Source organism: Anas platyrhynchos, chromosome 1 (genome assembly GCF_047663525.1).
Source record: "Anas platyrhynchos isolate ZD024472 breed Pekin duck chromosome 1, IASCAAS_PekinDuck_T2T, whole genome shotgun sequence".
In the NCBI taxonomy this organism is placed as follows: Eukaryota; Metazoa; Chordata; class Aves; order Anseriformes; family Anatidae; genus Anas; species Anas platyrhynchos.
Window position 1 is genome coordinate 200,149,554 of NC_092587.1, and position 18,195 is coordinate 200,167,748.

General features: G+C 36.7%; 1 protein-coding gene across 27 annotated transcripts in view; it reads left to right on the forward strand.

Moving 5' to 3' along the window:
- Positions 1-18,195, forward strand: part of DLG2 (discs large MAGUK scaffold protein 2) — a 1,031,289-nt gene that overhangs the window by 407,962 nt on the left and 605,132 nt on the right. The gene's annotated exons all lie outside the window — the stretch shown is intronic.

Consider the following 18,195-nt stretch of genomic DNA (forward strand, 5'->3'; position numbering starts at 1 on the left):
AGAGTTGTGTTTCAGGGAAACTTATTTCAATTGTGTTTTACTTCTTCTTCTTTACTGTTGTCACAACAGAGGAATGTAGAGCTTGTCAATGATTTAACATGAAGTGCCTATGCATCTGAAAAGAAAATGTTTGGTTTAAAGTTTTACTCCATGTTGGATTCTAGTTAGAGCCATATATTTAGTCGGACCTTCTAATCATTGAATAACTTAAAAGATATGGGAAGTAGTAGACAATTTTGAGAATTTTACAGAACAAAAAAAATAAAAAAACAGTTTAAAATAAAGACCAAAGTACCCTTGGCTTCTACAATGGGAGAATCTTTTCTACAATGCCATTTGCACCCAAACCTCAACAACAGGAAAACAGCACCTCTGTTTATTGGGAAACAAAATGAGTGTTCTTGCTTACAGAAAACATTATTAGTGATTTCATTACAAATGAGGAATGGCTGAGTTTTGTTTAATCTGTAGCTAAGTAGTGTAGAAATTTTCAACATCTAGAAACTCTTGAACCCTTAAAGGTTCTCCTTAAACCTTAGAACCCTTAAAGGGTTCTTAAAGCACAGGTGATTAAGATACATTGTCATATTCAGCATCCTGAACATGAGCCAAACGTGTTCTTTATATCAAGTCCATGATTAAATAGAAAGTTGTTAAATTGTCTGTTTCAAACAGAGAAAACCCAGAGAATCGAGAATATGATAGTTCTGCAATACTGTGGTTATATATGAGGCAGAGGATATTGTGAAGAGAGTAAGAATGTGTACATTACTATGTAAGGTTTCAGTAATGTTGCAGGTTTTAATTATCGTTGAATGAATTGACTTAGAGCTTCCCCCACACATAAGTAATGTATTCTTATCTGAGAACAGATATAGATTTCTTTGAATACAGGAATTTGAAATTGCAGCTTTTGTTTTGACTTATAAAACCTCTCACAGTTACATGTCTATAGTCTTACAGATGTATTCTGTCATCTTTGCCCATATTCAAAGGGTTTCTGTATCTTCTGACCTCTGAAGTCCTTTTAGAAATATGCAGTTCGTACTGCATAAATTTCAGTTCTTACTAGCCAAATTTCAAGTGGCCAGATTCTTTGATTTTGTTTAGAAGTTCCACCAAAAGAACTGTACTTTTCTTAGCTTAAATTCTTCTTCATCTTAAACTCCACAGATGTTCTGGATCTCATATGTTCAAAGCTCCTTTTGAAGGCTTCTAAGACAATAAAGGGAGAGGCCCTGAACAACCTGATTTAAGTTTGAAGTTGGCTTTGCTTTGAGCAGCACTTCGACCGCATGGCATAAGTCACTTGCAGCCCAAATTGCAACTCTATAATTCTGTGATTTCACTGAATTTAACTGGAGATTGACTTTGAAAAGCAAAATTAGAGATTATTCATAATCTCTTTTTTTTTTTTTTTTTTTTTTTAAGAGATTATGTCCCCCCCCCCCATTTCTTAACCACACCTCTGTCATTCTTAATGTTCCGTACAGCTTTTCCTTTTCCCTGTTTCATTTCCAGTCCCACAGTACTAAGATACTTCCCCCTACCTGGAAACTTCAAAGCCCTTGGCCATTTCATTGTGGTTTTGCCTTCTCTTCCCCCTGATCCTGCCAAGTCCCTGTTGGCAGAACCATGTTACAAACTTTTTGTATCACAGTAATGTCATTGATGGTGCAACTTTCTGATACTATTTATGCAATAAAATACATTTGCAGAATTGGAGTAAATAACTGAGATGAATTTTCTGATATAATCTGCATCTAATATTGGTGCATCTAAGCAAATCCTCTGCTGGCGGTTTTCAATTAATTGTTATATAAAAGAAAGAGGAGCTTGTGGGATGTTTCAATGCCAGTTTTCAAGTACCATACCTGGGAGCCTTGTGGGAAACTGAACTTGCACAAATGTTTTTTTTTGGGGAATGCTCTGAGACATGGTAACAGATGCAAAAGGTGTTCACTTACAGAAAGAGTCCAAATGTACATTCTGGAAGTGGCCAAAAGGGCATTTTCATATGATCTTAGTATACCAGATGCTTTGTAACAAAAGGGATAAAACTCTTCTCCTGTCCATTTTGAAGCACTTTACCCCATTATTTAACACCAGTACCAAGAATTAACACAATTTTTGCCTCTACAACACAATGTTTTGGGGGAATCTTTTTTTTTTTTTTTCTTTTTTTTTTTTCCACTTTTGTGGATGTAGGCTGTGCTCCTTAGGCCATAAGATCAGGGGTTAAATGCTAGCCACACATTTTCTGGATTCTCCTCCTGACTCTTCTGGCTATAACTATTTTTAATTTCGTCTGCAAATGAATTAATGAAGCTTTCACTAGGCCATTTCAAGCAACAATGAAGGAGAAAAAGCTAGATCTATAAGAAATGACTAAATCTTACTCACTCTTCCCCAGTGTTACAGAAGGAAGGGAGAAGTGTAATTTGGAGATGATTGGAGTCTGGAATCAGTAGGTAGAAATTTTACCTATGTTTACAGAGTATAAAACCTTTCCCATGACTTTTGAAAAAAACGCATGACTTCTTGAGTTCTGAGTCAAGACATTTTTAAAAATCTTTTGAGGGTTTACTATTTGCTGCTTTTTTTCCTAGTAATTCAGCAGTTTAAATTAGATAATTGCTGAGCAAATTCCAAAGTTCTATGAATGTCAGCACTCGCCTTTTTTAGCTGCTGGGAGAGAGGTAGCTTTTGAATGAATAGTTGATCTTAATGAGTAAAAGCTGTCTTCTTATTTTAGCTTCCTAATGACATTCCTATTTTTTTTCCACAGGTTTGTATACCTATTGCTAAAGAGGATGACTTGAGGGTAATAGTGGGTATATCTGAGCTGAAGATAAGAAGGAGATACTGATGACAAATTAGAGAAACACAAGCTAAAAGACCAAGATAGAGAGGCATCATATGGGGAAGAGTGAGTTTCAACAACACAAAAAAAGAACGGGAATGGAAAGATTGAAAGAGTAGAGAGACTGTTGATAAACTGGTTATGGAATAGCTGCAGTTTCCTGAATAGAGGGTATATAATGTTAACTGCTTAAAGTTCCTTCCCTCTTGCTTTCTTAGTTTTCTGTTGACTGTATAACATAGAAATGCAATAATAATCTGCAGCAAGGCTAAGGTTGAACCATATCTCAAGCCATCAATTATCTTTCCTTCTTTAGAGCTACAGGCTGGGAGATGAGTGGTTGGAGAGCTGCCAGGCAGAGAAGGACCTGGGAGTGATGGTGGACAGTCTGCTGAATATGAGCCAGCAGTGTGCTCACGTGGCCAAGAAGGCCAACGGCATCCTGGCTTGTATCAGAAACACTGTGACCAGCAGGGCTAGGGAGGTGATCGTCCCCCTGTACTCGGCTCTGGTGAGGCCGCACCTTGAGTACTGTGTTCAGTTTTGGGCCCCTCGCTACAAGAAGGACATGGAGGTGCTTGAGTGGGTCCAGAGAAGGGCGACGAAGCTGTTGAGGGGCCTGGAGAACAAGTCCTACGAGGAGCGGCTGAGGGAGCTGGGCTTGTTCAGCCTGGAGAAGAGGAGGCTCAGGGGCGACCTTATCGCTCTCTACAGATACCTTAAAGGAGTCTGTAGGGAGGTGGGGATTGGCCTGTTCTCCCACGTGCCTGGTGACAGGACGAGGGGGAATGGGCTTAAGTTGCGCCAGGGGAGTTTTAGGTTAGATGTTAGGAAGAATTTCTTTACTGGAAGGGTTGTGAGGCACTGGAACGGGCTGCCCAGGGAGGTGGTGGAGTCCCCATCCCTGGAAGTCTTTAAAAGACGTTTAGATGTAGAGCTTAGGGATATGGTTTAGTGGGGACTGTTTGTGTTAGGTCAGAAGTTGGACTCGATGATCTTGAGGTCTCTTCCAACCTAGAAATTATGTGATTCTGTGATTCTTTAATACGGGAAAACCTCTAGAGAAAGAATTGGATATAACAGACATTTTCACTGGTTTTACAGTGAACTTTCAGATCTTATAAGACAATTGCCTTCTAACTATAAACATGACTAAGCATCTCATATTCATATATGATAAATAATTCATTATCTAAGAAGCTGTCTGCGGTTCTTCATTAGCAGTGGGTTGAAGAACCCCAAACAGACCTAATTTCTCATCTTCACAGTACAGGATAACTCATGCCCTTGACATCAACTTTTCTTTTCAGTGGGACTGGTTTTAGTGCACAGGCTATCCCAATGTAATAAAATGGGCTGTTTTTTTTTGGCTTTTTTTTTTTTTTTTAATATGTTAATTGATTGCTACAACTAAAAATGTAAGGTATTCACAAACCAACTGAATTATTTGCTCAGAATGATTTTCAGACTTCTCAGCTATTCCCTCCCCTCCTTTATTAAATAAAGGTGCATGTGACTTTCCCAGTGCAAGTCAGACCAAAAGTCAGACCAAAGTTCTTTCAGAACGGAGAGAGATGTGTATCTCCATAGGCTTACAGAATGTAGTGCAGAGATGCTCTCCAGTGAGGCTGTCTCTTTGAGTTGAGTACTTGGAGTTTGGGTGTTATAAGAAAAATCAATATAAACCCTTTTCCTGGTAAAGGAGCTGCTTAGGTCTGCATATTTACTCTGCTGGAAGAGGGCAAACTGGGGTTCAGTCCTCTATTGTCTATTCTTAAAACAGTCATCTGATGAAAGGAGCAATAATACAAAACAAACCAGAGCTCACAAAAAAAAGGGGGGGGCGGGAGGGGGTGTGGAAATGTGTCTGTTTTGAAAACTGTGACACTATAGCCTGGACTTTATCTAATAACTAGTTTCGTGCATTTGAAATTGGAAGACTAAGCGATTAAGGATTTGATCTTATTAGATCTTAACTAATGTAAATCATCTAATCTGAAGCCTGAAACAGTTGTCTTGAGCTTGCTGTACATCCTTATTACAAGCTTATACTGCAGAAATTTTCTACCACTGTAGGCACTTCATTTACAGAGTCTGAGAAGCTGAAATCAAGTGAAGAGTTAAATAGAAGTGGAAACGATGGGTAAAGATATGACAGTCTAGATTACTTGAGCTGCCAGTCTTAGATAAAGGCTAAACAAAGCTCACGTTCCACTTCCAGGTAGAATTAAAAATGACCTTTCTTGAAATATGCTTCACTAAACATAGTTGTTGACCAACAGTCCTAATCATACTGAAATCTCTTCTTCTTTCCAGGATTTTTGTGAATTACTGAGCACAAAATGACATTGCATGCACACAAACCAGCTGTTTATTGTGATTAAGTACCATAAATATGCATGATACTATATATGCCTAACATGCCTAGGCTGCCTGTAGATCTAATGGCACAAAGAAGTACATAATTCAGAGGAGGGAGATTGAGAAGTAACTTTGGAAAAGAGTGGCTTGGCTTCATTAAGAAGGCATAGATTTTCTATTTGTTCGTCTTTGTGCTTTTGTATCTCTCTCTCTCTCTTAAAGCAAGGGAATTTGGATGCTTTTCTTAACACAGCAAGAAATGTGAAGAGAGAGAATTAAAAGGGAGGTACTTATTGTGCTGTGATATTTAAGTTTTTATGTGCCTATAGCTTTATTGGATGCTAGGGTACCAGGAATGTCAAATCAGCTCTCTCTTTGGGAAATAAAGTATGACAATTACTGATTAAATATGAAATACTCTTTGCAGGAGACACATTGCAAAGACTGTGTGCCAATACTCTTGCAATTCATCGTGATGAAAAGCAGAGAATCTCCTGCTTTGGACATGTGGTGTCTCATTCTCTTAAAAGGGAATCCAATTTTAATTCAGTTTAATATTTTGAACCTTTGGTGTTAAATCCAGACTTACCAGGTGGAAAGTGTATGTTGATGTGTAGGACAGTCCCACAGATTAAAAGCCAATGTTTATGGGTCCTTGTGTGTTTAATGTGAAGGAAGTAAAAATAGTTTTGTAGGATAAGCACATATTTTACAAGGAGCACTAAACTAGGCTCAGCAGAGTGTTGCTGAATGATGCTGTTTTGCTAGTTTAGCTGTAACTGTTCACTTAAAATAAGTCATTGCTGTCATGAAGCTTAATGTTCTCATACTGTGCTAAGTAGGGAGAGATTAAGGCCTTCCAATTGATGGCTAATTCTTGTCTGGTCATTTGTTTTCATCTTGTATTAATATGCTGACATTGGTCGTTCCAAGAGAGAATTGGCCTGACTTCAGAGTACTTTGCTAGGGAATGCTGGACCTCAACATCTCTACACATTGCCTTGCTAGTTTTTTGTTTGTTTGTTTGTTTTCATTTTTTTTTTTTAAAGATTTTTTTTAAAGATTTAAAAAAAAAAAAAAGAGAGAGAAAAAAAAAAAGAGCCTTACTTGTCTTTAAAAAGCACATCCAGAAAGTGGCATGTTCGTGTCCCATTCCTAGCTGAGCCTGCTGGAGGGAGCCAAAGGCAGCAAAGAACACAGATATCTAACAGGTTTGCACTGTTCCTAGGCTAAGGGAGCCCTCTCCCACCACTAATTGAGACACATGGACTGTCCACAGCTTTCTCTTGCCTGCCTGTGTATCTCATTCCTGGAGACACAACAGTTGGAACACAACAGGACTGTTAATTTCTTATAACATTGCCAATGTTCAGCATGGTAAACAAAATATGTATTTCACTGTGGTGATGTGATCAAGCAAACCTGAGTGGAAGCATATTGTGAAAGTGGTAAAAATCCCCTACTACTACTACTGCTGACATCAGATTACATACTGACACAAAATGAACTGCAGTAAACCATTTCTTGCACTCAGAAGCATGCAGGTATTTGGTCTAATAATGAAAATTGGTCTAATAATTTAAAATACATGGGTATCAAGGACACAAATCCCATGTCCTAGCCACTAAAACATTTTGAGTAAATGGAACTTTTATTAGAAATTGTAATCAATGCCTTGTTAAAGGCTTTACTTTTCCAATTATTTGCACATTATTTAATCTATTGCACTGCTTCACGGGTGGAGAAAGTTGAGGTTTTCATCTTTCTCATAAATTGTACTCCAGATTTTGATAAAAGTTATATCTTCCCAAATTAAACATGTTGGCTGGCGTTCTTGTCATGAGAGCAAACTGTTTTTTATTTTATTGCATTTGGGTATTGCAACATTTGCTTGGTTTCAAATGCCATAATTAAAATAACAATGGACATTGATTACGGCAGACCTATCACTAAAGCGTAGATAAAATCTTACTAATTGCTTTTTTTCGCTGACTTGGGGAAATCACATTTACAAATTTCTGGTCAGCTAAATAACAATTTTTACACTGGTTATAGCTGAACTGATATCCAACAGATTGAGTTTGTTTTCTTTTTTTCAGTATATTCTCACATTTTTACATTCTCTAGTGTCTCTGCATATTTTATAAAAAATCAGGTTTGTATATGATGGTGTCCAAATTTGTCACAGAATGCACATTAATATCCATTAAAATGTTCAAAGAGCAATACTCATCCTCTACATTGACAAGATATCAAAGCATCTCTGCAGTGTCTCATACGGAGCTAATTGGAAATTTCAACTTGTTGTTTGTGTCATTCTGTCCTTTGAGTGAGATTTTGATCAACTACAAAATCTCATCCAGACTTGCTTTTTCTTTTTAATTCTGCAAAGGAGCTCCAAACACATCATGTCAGTTTGTGAATACTGCCTGCTCATAGTGAAATCCACATGCTAGCAATTGCTCAAAGGATCAGTCAGTTAAAACATAGCTAATTTACTGATGTATGTATTTGTTGAGCTTATGATGGAAAATGATTTAATATTCATCTTAGGGAGGATTCAAGATTATATTAATGATACAGCTCCTCAGCCTAGTGGCTAGACCAATTTATATAATATATCTAAAACTCTATGTAGTTCCCTGTTCCAAGCCATGGTAATAAACTGTTTCTGCTTTTGAGATTACTTTAACAATCTTGAAATTTTCTGACAACAGCCTCCATCCAGCTTTCAGCCTTTCTATGCCATTGGTCATATCATGATACAACCCCAATTCTCCTTTCAGTGTCACTGCCACAAAAACTGGGACTGCTATTTTAACATCGGTATCTCAAGTACATATGAGTGAGAAATAACCGTAGTAATTAATAAAAACCAAACTATGATATTTTAGTAAAGTTTATACATAATTATTACATGGGCCAAAAGAAATTGAAGTACGTAGTCTGATATGCTGACAATCTTTGTGGGACTAGATAAAATTTATTCTCATTTGCTATAAGGTCTTTACTCCAGTGTTACTTTGAAATCATCTTTCATCTATATGAAAAACTATCAGGAGACATTAAAGGGAGAAACTTTCCTAACCTACAAGACAGAGAGATAGGACATGGTGCTGCCAAAAGAAAAAAAAAAGTTAGAAGCAGCTGGAAAAGTGGGAAATAACATGGATATTAGAAAATAACCTCAACTACAGAAGTCTTCCTATACTGGCTACATTATGTATAGTTACAACTGAGAATATGTATTCCTTCAGACTCTTGTTTGCTTTTGCTGATGTCAAACACTATTCAGATGGTAGAGTGCATTTTCTCTGTTCACCTCCTTTTTATCTCATGCTTTTCATGATCTGTATTCCTTACAAAGCCTATTTTAATTTTTCTTTTTCTTTATAGAAGATATTACAATGTCCTTCATTGCTGGTCCTATTGCCATATGTTTCTCTCCTTTGGAACCATTTCTTAGCTCATAAACATAATTTGTCATTTTTTCTTCATTTTTCTTAAATTTTCTTAAATGCTTGTTTTCTGTTTGGTGACTCCAGTCTTAATGACCTGAGTGCTTTAGAAACAAATACTACTTGTAAAGAATATTGCTGGTAATCAGTATCATTTTTAGATCCTGTAACAGTAAGCCTTATTTTTTTCATATGTATGTATATATATATATTCTGAGATGTGACGGTATAAACCAATACACGTTTATTATACCAGCCCAAGAAGCACAATGCTATCTGCAGACAGTCCAAAGGAGATTTTTGTTTGTTTTTTGTTTGTTTGTTTTTTAAGAAACAGAGGAAAGAAAAAGTCTTCTTAATGAGACCTAAAAATTTACAAAGGAAGAAACTGGTTCCTCTCATCTCAGCTAATGCCTTGGGCAGTCGGTGCAGAGGTGCTCAGGACGAGAATGAACAGTGGCATGAGCCCAAGTGGCTTATCCTTGGAAGCATAGACTGGAGAGCTGTGAACTCAGAGCATATATTCTCTGGCTCTTGTCTTTACAGAACTTGTTAGTATCTACAAAATAAACAAACTCTGCATTACTGTCTCGGGATTCTCATTAGTCAATCCCTGTAATGAATGCACAATAGAAAAGAATTACAATAGAAAGAAATGCAGCACATGGTTAATCTATGCATTATTTTTTGTTGTCATTTCCATTAAAATTAAGAATTTTAATATCCTTGTGGAATTTAAATCATACCTTTATTTGCCAGGCTATCTCCCAGCACACAGCAATATAACCTAAATCTCCTTCTGCTTCTGTGAGCTAATACATACTAACATGTGATGTCATCAACATAAGAACTTAAAGAGACATAAGAAAGTATACACAGAAAACTTTTCCAACCACTGAAATAAGCTGACAGCTCTCTGAGGAGGAATCAATCAGCTGTTTGAGCAGTGCATATAACTCATAACAAGAAGTAAAATAAGTGAAACTGCCAGGAAAATCAAGTGATGAAATTTAAATTTTAAATCAGCATTACCCAGGACACGGGATTGAAACTCCTAACCTTCCAGCAAATACTATTGATTTCTTTTTTCCAGCAATGCTTGTACAGAATTATGATGCTAACCTTTACTGATCAGGGGAATACTTTTACCTACTGAATATTGATCACCACCTTCCATATTTCCATGGCTGTTCTTGCAAATCTTCTTGGTCTCATAATCCAGCCTTCTCAGACGCAAACTCAGGGTTTTCTCCACTTGCCATTGTTCCAGGTGCTCCTTTGTGCTTGTGTAGGTGATGACATAACCTAATACTTCCTGTGTACCAGTCAATATTTTTCAGTGCAGGTCTTTACATGCTTTTGTTCTCCACATTTTGGCACATGCTGCCATAGCACTAGTTCATCAGAAAACAATTTTGGAAAGAAATATTTTCCTCTATAAATTCAGAGATTTGGTTTCATTAGATCTTGTGGCAGAAGTGAAACACGGGCACTACCCATGCACTTGCCTGATCTTTGTTCCCCACCCATCAATACACAAGAAGCTTAAGGATCTATACCAGCAGGCTGCCCAAGGAGCCATAAGATTTAGTCACATTTCCTTAATCCAGCAATTTACACTGGACTAAAGTATACACCTGTTTTACGGACGGACATTTCCCAGTAAGGCATTCCATGCTGAAAAGTATCAGGCGATAGAGAAACCATCACTTCCTTCGGCAGTTTGTTATGATGGCTGCTGGCCCCCTCTAGTAGCATGCACCATCTTTCTAGTGCAAAGCTGGCTCACTGCAGTCACTGGCTCTTGTTATATTACTTATTTATTTATTTTTGTTGTTGTTTTGTTTTGTTTGTTTGTTTTTTGCTATATTAACCACTGCATTCAAATCACTTCTTAGTCATCCGATGGAACAGCTTGAACATTCTAGCCTTTTGTTAAAATATTTTTTTCTCACCCTTTCAATCTCCTCTTTGTTTAGGTCCCCTGTTTTAAAAAGCCCTTATTTAAATGTAGATACTTGATTTTTATGCAATATCCTTGCATTTGTTGTTATGGTGTTCTATACTGAAGTAAAATAGCTTCTGTACCTTGGATTGCTCCTGATTGGGTCTATTGCTCTTCAAAGTTATATCTAGGGACTAAATTAAGTTTTCTTCCAAAACAAATATCATAGGAGTTTCTTTGCTTGTCTACCACAACCCTTAATTCTACTCTATCACTGTTCCAATATTCAACGCCTCTTTCTGTAGGCTTAATCTATTTTCTTTATTCCTAAATATATTTATTATGAAAATACTGAATGGGAATAGTTTCAACTACTTTCAAATATTCACATCATGAGTTAGAGTTAGCCTGTGTTTCCTTTATTATCAGTGTAGAGATACAGCCACTTCTAAGGTGTTGCAAATCTGATCTCTCATAAGCATATAAATGCCTATTTCTTTGACTATTGAAAGTTGGTAGCTCTTCTAATGAGGTGACTAGCTCAGATATCCATGAAGTAGGCAGTTTAATTTGGCCAGATGAATCCCATCTCTTCTGGGGGAATGGACCTCTGCAATCCTGCCTTCAGTGTTCTCAACTGTGCCAATTTTTATGTTGTCCAAATTTTTCATCGGAAGCATTTTAACGGTATTAATTTAGGTTTAAGGTAAACATTTTTTTTTTCAATTTGAAAGACTGACATATAACTATCATCAACTATAATCAACTGTACTTCTCTATTAAAACAATGAACCAGTTCAGCTTTCAGATCAGCTTTTTGACGAGCTGTACAAGGTTTCTTTTGCTTACTTGAAAACATGAAATTTGAAACAAAAATACAAATCTTACCCATTACTATTAAGTCTTCTGGTAGATTGGATTTTAACACTCAAAATGTTTTGTGTGGACTATATTAAGATGTACATCTGCTGCTGTAGAAAGTAGTGTTCTTGCTCTCTGCTCTCAGAGTTCTTTATAGAGGGTTTTGAAACCATGGTATATAAAAACATATTTTGTCCTTTTTCTCAGAACTGCCTGGGACAACAAGGTGTCTTCACTTTTTCTGTCCTAATAGTTAGGTGACATTGGAGTCAAAGCAGAGAATGGTAATAACTGAGTGAAGCCATTCAAAATAGCCATCTCTTCACTTGATTCATCCAGATTTCTGACTTACTCCATTATATGTTGTGTTCTGAAAACATCAAACTGTAGTGATTCATTGGTTTGCATAGTTTGTGAGCAATACCCTTTATGTTTTGTGACATCAGTCTTGTAATTTTGACCTCCCCATATGATAATTTCATGTTTAGGACAAAACTGCTGTTCTTCATTTGCCAGTATAGGTACATCCTGTTACCTAAAATAGTTGAGCCATGTACCTGGGAGAGATCATTTAATATGTGAAAGATCATGGAATCATAGAATGGCTTGGGTTGTAAAGGGCCTTAAAGATCATCAGATCCAACCCCCTGCCAAGAGCAGGGACACCTCCCACAAGACCAAGTTGCCCAAAGCCCCATCCAGCCTGGCCTTGAACACCTCCAGGGATGGGGCATCCACAGCTTCTCTGGGAAACCTGTTCCAGTGCCTTACCACTCTCTGAGTGAAGAATTTCCTCCTAATACCTAATCTAAATCTCCCCTCCTTGACTTTAAAGCTATTCCCTCTTGTCCTGTTGTCTGTCCAAACAAAAAGCAAACTTGCTGGATATGTTTAAGTATTCTTCAAAAGTTACAGAAACAAGATTTTGTGTATAATTTCATCCTGAATTTGTGAATAGGCTTTGAGTTGGAAAGCTATCCAGACTTAAATTTATCTCTATTTTGCTTCTGAAAAAGAAAATCAACAACAACAGCATATTTAATCTCTTATAGCTCAGTAGTTTCATGCTTTCTCCTGCTGTATAAAATTTTATTGGCTATTATAGATTTTTTTAGAGTCAATAAAAATGATACTGTTCTATTATGAATATATGGGAATTAATTTGCCTTAAAGCTCACTCCTTGATCTGCCTCAGATAGGAGCTGTTGGCTTTTATTCCTCCTTTCAGGCATGGAGTTTATTCACCATTTCTGAGAAGTGATTTATAAGTTATGACTGTAAACAGCACTAGTGTTCCCATTTTCAAGACAGACATATAGTATATATGTTTTCTTTCACAGCTGAAACTTCAGTTTAGCATGTATCATAGAACTGGAGAGCCTATATGTATCATAGAACTGGAGAAGTGTTGACCTTGCTCCTCAAAGCAGGGTTAACACTGAAATTGGACCAGGTTGCTCAGGGCTATCCAGTTACGTCTTGAAAACCCACAAGGACTAAAATCCCACAGCCTCTCTGGACCCCTGTTCTAGTTTGTAATTATCTTCATAATATATTTATTTCCTTATATCCAGCCGGAACCTCCCCTGATTCAAATTATGACTGGTGTCTATTGTTCTTCCACCGAGCACTTAAGTAAGGAGCTCTGTTCTGTCTTCGTGGTTACCTCCTTGTAGGTATTGAAACACTGCCCGTAAAAGTCCCCTTTAATCCTTCTCTTTCTATTTTCACTTATTCTACTTTATGGAACATTTTCTTCAAGCTTCTTCCATGCTAATTTGCATGAGTTTCACACACTTTTCCCCCAAGTTATGCTACAGAATGCAGTCATTTCTATTACTTTTGATTTTATTAAGTGAAATGATGTTCTCTTGGAACCAACAATATTCTAAATGAGCCAAATTTTTCAGATCCTAGATTTTATTACTCATCCTTTAATACAGAATCTAGTTATCATGCTCTGTTATTCAGATCTTCATTCTGCCTGAATAGCTTAACAACTTTTGGCAGTAATATGTTAATTATGCTTGCAATAATTGACCTTTGCACCTATAAAGTGCAAGTAGGTGCATATATGTAAATTAAGACTTATAAATGTGACATAATGCCAGTAGCATTTGACACCAACTATATACCTCCCGTCTTTCTCCTATGTGTTTTGAGCTAACAAAGCTGAGGCTCGCTGGTGGTACAATATTCAAACTGCAATTCCTTATTTATTTATTTATTTATTTATTTATTTATTTATTTATTTATTTATGTTAAATTAGGATGAATACATTAAAGCAGAAAACTCAAATAGTTCTCTTTTGCCACATTCCTTACCATTCTGCTTTGAATCTGGAAACTTCCTCCCTCTTCCATAGCAATGATAACATTTGTACTTTTTTTGCATATCCCAAACTAATTTCTAATGTTTTTTGTTTTATTTTGTTTTCTTTTGTCTTGTTTTCTGACTGCCCCAGCTAATGGAAATGTATACTGCTTTGTGAATCTTTATTTTCAATTTAAAGCGGAATTTCTACTTGTCATTATTACAAAAAAAGCATGAAACAAAGTATCAATAAATGCTGTTTCATTGTTGTAACTGTTTCTGGAAATTTCTTATTAAATGCCTTATTAAAACATTTATAAAAGAGTTTTTTTTCTTCTAATTTTAAGGATGTCTGCACCATTTAACCCTTAACCCTTTATAAGATAAAATATATCAGGTAATAAAAATGATACTGGCTGTAAAGACGGGACTCTGGGTACTAAGTATCTTTCATTTTTATGTTATTTGAAACAATGAATGGACCAGATACAGATTATATTCTTCTGTTTGGCATGGGAAATACTGGCTTCTGAAGATATGAAAACAATTTTTGTAGTCTAATGGGCTTCTCCTTCCCACGTGGCAGAACTCCAGCACTGACAGCAGGCTGGGTTCATGAGAGCTCAATCTAAGAGCTTTGTGGCTGATGGAGCTGTGTTATCACCTCAGGCATGGATTTAGCCAGTGCTGGGTGAGGATGAAGGTATCCTGGGGGTGTCAGGACCACAATCACCCTTTTCCTCCTCCACAGCCTGAGTTTGTGCAATGGTCATTCCTGCATTGCATGGTGCAGTCATCTGCACAGCCCTGTGTCAGGTGCTCCATAAAGATCTCCAGCATTAATGTCATGCCAAGTTCAGTGTCTGGATAGCTTTTGGTTTTCTTCCACCATCAGGCAGGTTAGCATGGTGAAGAGAGGAATCCATAAATTCGTTATGACATCTCAGCCAAAACCTAAGGCTTTATCCCAAATCAGTCTAGTAGCTGTTGGCAATGAAATGTCTGAGCCAAGGAGAGCAGCCTTTGTAACCTGGAAAAGAGAAGATTTGGCTGCAGTTTAGGAAATGCTAATTATTTGTACCATTGGTCACTAATAAGATTTCTGTAGCTCAGCTCAGCTCTCTAGCTCCAGAACAAAAGAGACCACATGGTTGACTAATGTCAGACTGCAACTCTGTGAATACATATTAAGGCACTTCTATTCTTCTTTCCTGTTAGTTTGTTGTTGTTGTTGTTGCTGTTGTTGTTGTTGTTTTTTCCTGTTGTTGATTTATATTTGTAGCTTAGGTTTTCCTATGTATCAATAAGACCCAACTGTCACACAGGGCACTGAACTCCACACTTTTGCATAGCTCATCAGAATCAGCACAGCCTGAGCCCCTGTTTGTGTAGAAAGGGCCCTAACACACCTATAGGCTGTGCTGGTTAAACACAGAAAGCATACAATATATGCTGGCCAATAGGTGACATAAGCATCTGTAGGTCATGGTAATGGTTATCTTTCTACACCACTTCTGGAGGCCAAATTCTGGTCAGCTGGGAGTTATGGGAAATGCTGCTTTGGCTTTTCAAATATTTGACGAGACATTGCTTCTCTGAGGAGATTTTGGCTTGCTGGAAAAGCAGTGGCACAAAATCTCCTTGGTCATTTATTTGCTCTTGTGTTTAGGTATGGTATTCAGTAACTGTTAGAACAATTTGCAAAACTTTATTCATAAAAGCAACTCTGTCTGCAGAGGCCTGTTTCTTGGTTTTACTTTTGATGTTAAACCTAGCAGGATATAATTTATGCAAATAATCTTTCATAGTTTCCTCACTTTGGCAGGACTGTTGGAAAATTTGAATGCCACCATCTATGGTGACTCAGAACATTATCTTAGGGGATGAGATTTACATTTTTTTCCTCTGTAATTTTCTTTTACCATAAAATTTTGCAGTTATTATGAATATTTTTCTATGCTATGAAGATATTATTACCTGTGCTATTGTAGAAATCTATCTTTAAGAGACATAGACTCAATGAATTAAAGTTGAATATGTTTTTGTATTCTAAATTTTCACTGACAAAGAATTTTTCTAAACTGATGAGGTGATTTTAGAACATTTCTCAGATAAAATAAATAAATAAATACCAAGTTACCAAGTCTAATCCTTCAAGGTAAAAAGACAAATTAAAATTTCTTCTTTTCCAAAAACCATGACATTATATAATAATTTATGTTGAAAAGCACCTCTGGAGGTCATCTGGTCCAATGCCCCTGACCAAGTAGGACCAACTTTCGATTTTGAAGTCAAAAGGAGCTTCAGAGTTAGATCAAATTTCCCAGGGGTCCAGTCAAGTTTTGAATATCTCCATGGAAGAAGAGTCCACAACCTCTATGGGTTCCCAGGTCATGGCTCTGCAGGGAAGTGGTCATAGCCACAAGCCTGTCACTGTTCAAGAGGCATTTGGACAATGCTCTCAGATGGTTTAACTCTCAGGTTGCCCTGTGTTTCGTGGTTCTAAGATTCTATGGGTAACCTGTTCCATTGTTTGATCCCCCTCACTGTGATTTTTTTTTCCTAGTTTGTGAATGAAATTTCCTTTGCTGTACTTTTTCCTTGTTGAACTTTGTATTTTTGCTCTGTAGTCCTGAGAGGAGTCTGAGTCTTCTCTATAATCTTCTCTCAGGGAGCTGAAGGGCAAGTTTCCACTCTTACCTTTCTTTTCTCTGGGTTGTATGAAACCCTCTCTCAATCTCTATTTGTGTTTTATGTGCTCCATGGCCCTAATAATCTTTATGGCCTTCCACTGAACTTGTACCAACACATCAGTCTTTCTTGTTCTGGGGCACACAAAACTGGGACATAACCAGATGACTCTCCCAGCTACCAGGTGGGGAAAATGATCCTTCCAAAGTGGTATAAAATCCGCTGAAATGAAAGTAAAAACCTCTTAGGTACTGCTTCAGTTGAGAGAATTACATTATTATTAAAATACAACAACCTTTGCATATTGTAATTCTCCATTAGTGAAATAGAAGTAGGAAATCTTATGGCTGTGGGAAACTTCTGATTGTTTATCTGATGATAATAGATAACATTGATGTCAGTTGTTATACCTGAATTTTGTATAGTTACTTTTCTTTAATTATCACATAAGCTCATACATTTACTGTTGTTTTACAGACAAATATTTACTCTGCAATCTAGTTTTATTATTTTTTCTTCAAAATAATATTTTTAAAATTATTTGTAGAGGTTTACCTTACCTCATTGAGTTTAAAAAAGGGTAGATACAAATTAGCTTTATGATTTTTTATTTTTAAAAAGGAAGTTTTCCCCAAGAAAAGAAATGGTATTCTAGATTTTCTGTGAATGTTTGTCTTGCTAAGCCCTAGGGAAAAAAAAATCATAAATGTCCTTGAACATTTACGTAACATCCCTACTACTTTTTGATACTATACTTTCATCAGTTAATTAGCAAGCAATTAACTGAAAACAAATGAGATCTACAACTTCCATGAATTTACCCTTAAATTTATCATGGCAAGTACAGATTTGAGGAACTATTTACAACACATTGACAGTTGGGTGCTGCTTTACAGCAATTGTAGCTAAGTGTTAATTTGCAACCAAATGGGTCCAGACAAAATCATTCCAAGTAGAGAGCTTACAGTTTTTCTTTTTACCCCTTCCAACTGTTTTAATGTAAATTATTCTGAGTAAGTTCTGACTGTGTGTACCCAATCTATAGAACAAAAAGAGCAGAATCAGCACTGCAATAAACAAGCAGTTCTAGAAAAGAAGGATGTGTTGCACTTTGTATGTTAGACTGAAATTACTATGAGTATAGATGTCAACTCAATAGGGAAGCAATGAGCGTTATTTCTACATACCAAACTAACCAGACTACCTTTGTGCAACTGGTGATTGTAATGAGAGTTTCCATTCTTTCACACTTTTCAAAGATCCTCCCAAACAAAGATATGATCAGACCCTTCTTGTTAAAAAAATATTTTTCTCCAGAAACATTTTGGTGAATTTGTCATCTCATTAATTCTGGATGTAGAGTTCCTGTGAATGACAAAGGAGATTTGAAAAGATTCCAGCCTGAGAAGTGAGGCTCTGGGGCAAAGCTCAGGAGTAATCATACCAAGCAGCATTCCTGTAATCTCAACACTGCCTAAAATTATAAAAACATAGCACATTATAAAAATCTGCACTGAGTAAAAGTTGAAGTCTCAGAAGTTGCATCCTGGTGTTTACACTCCAACTACACTTTCCTGAAGTGCAGCTAATGGTTCATTCTGCTAAAAGTTAACTTAAAAAGTAACTAAAAATAATTATTTTATTTCTTCACCAGTTTTGCAAACTGTAGTTAAAGGACCAGGTACTTTTTTTTCATCTGCAC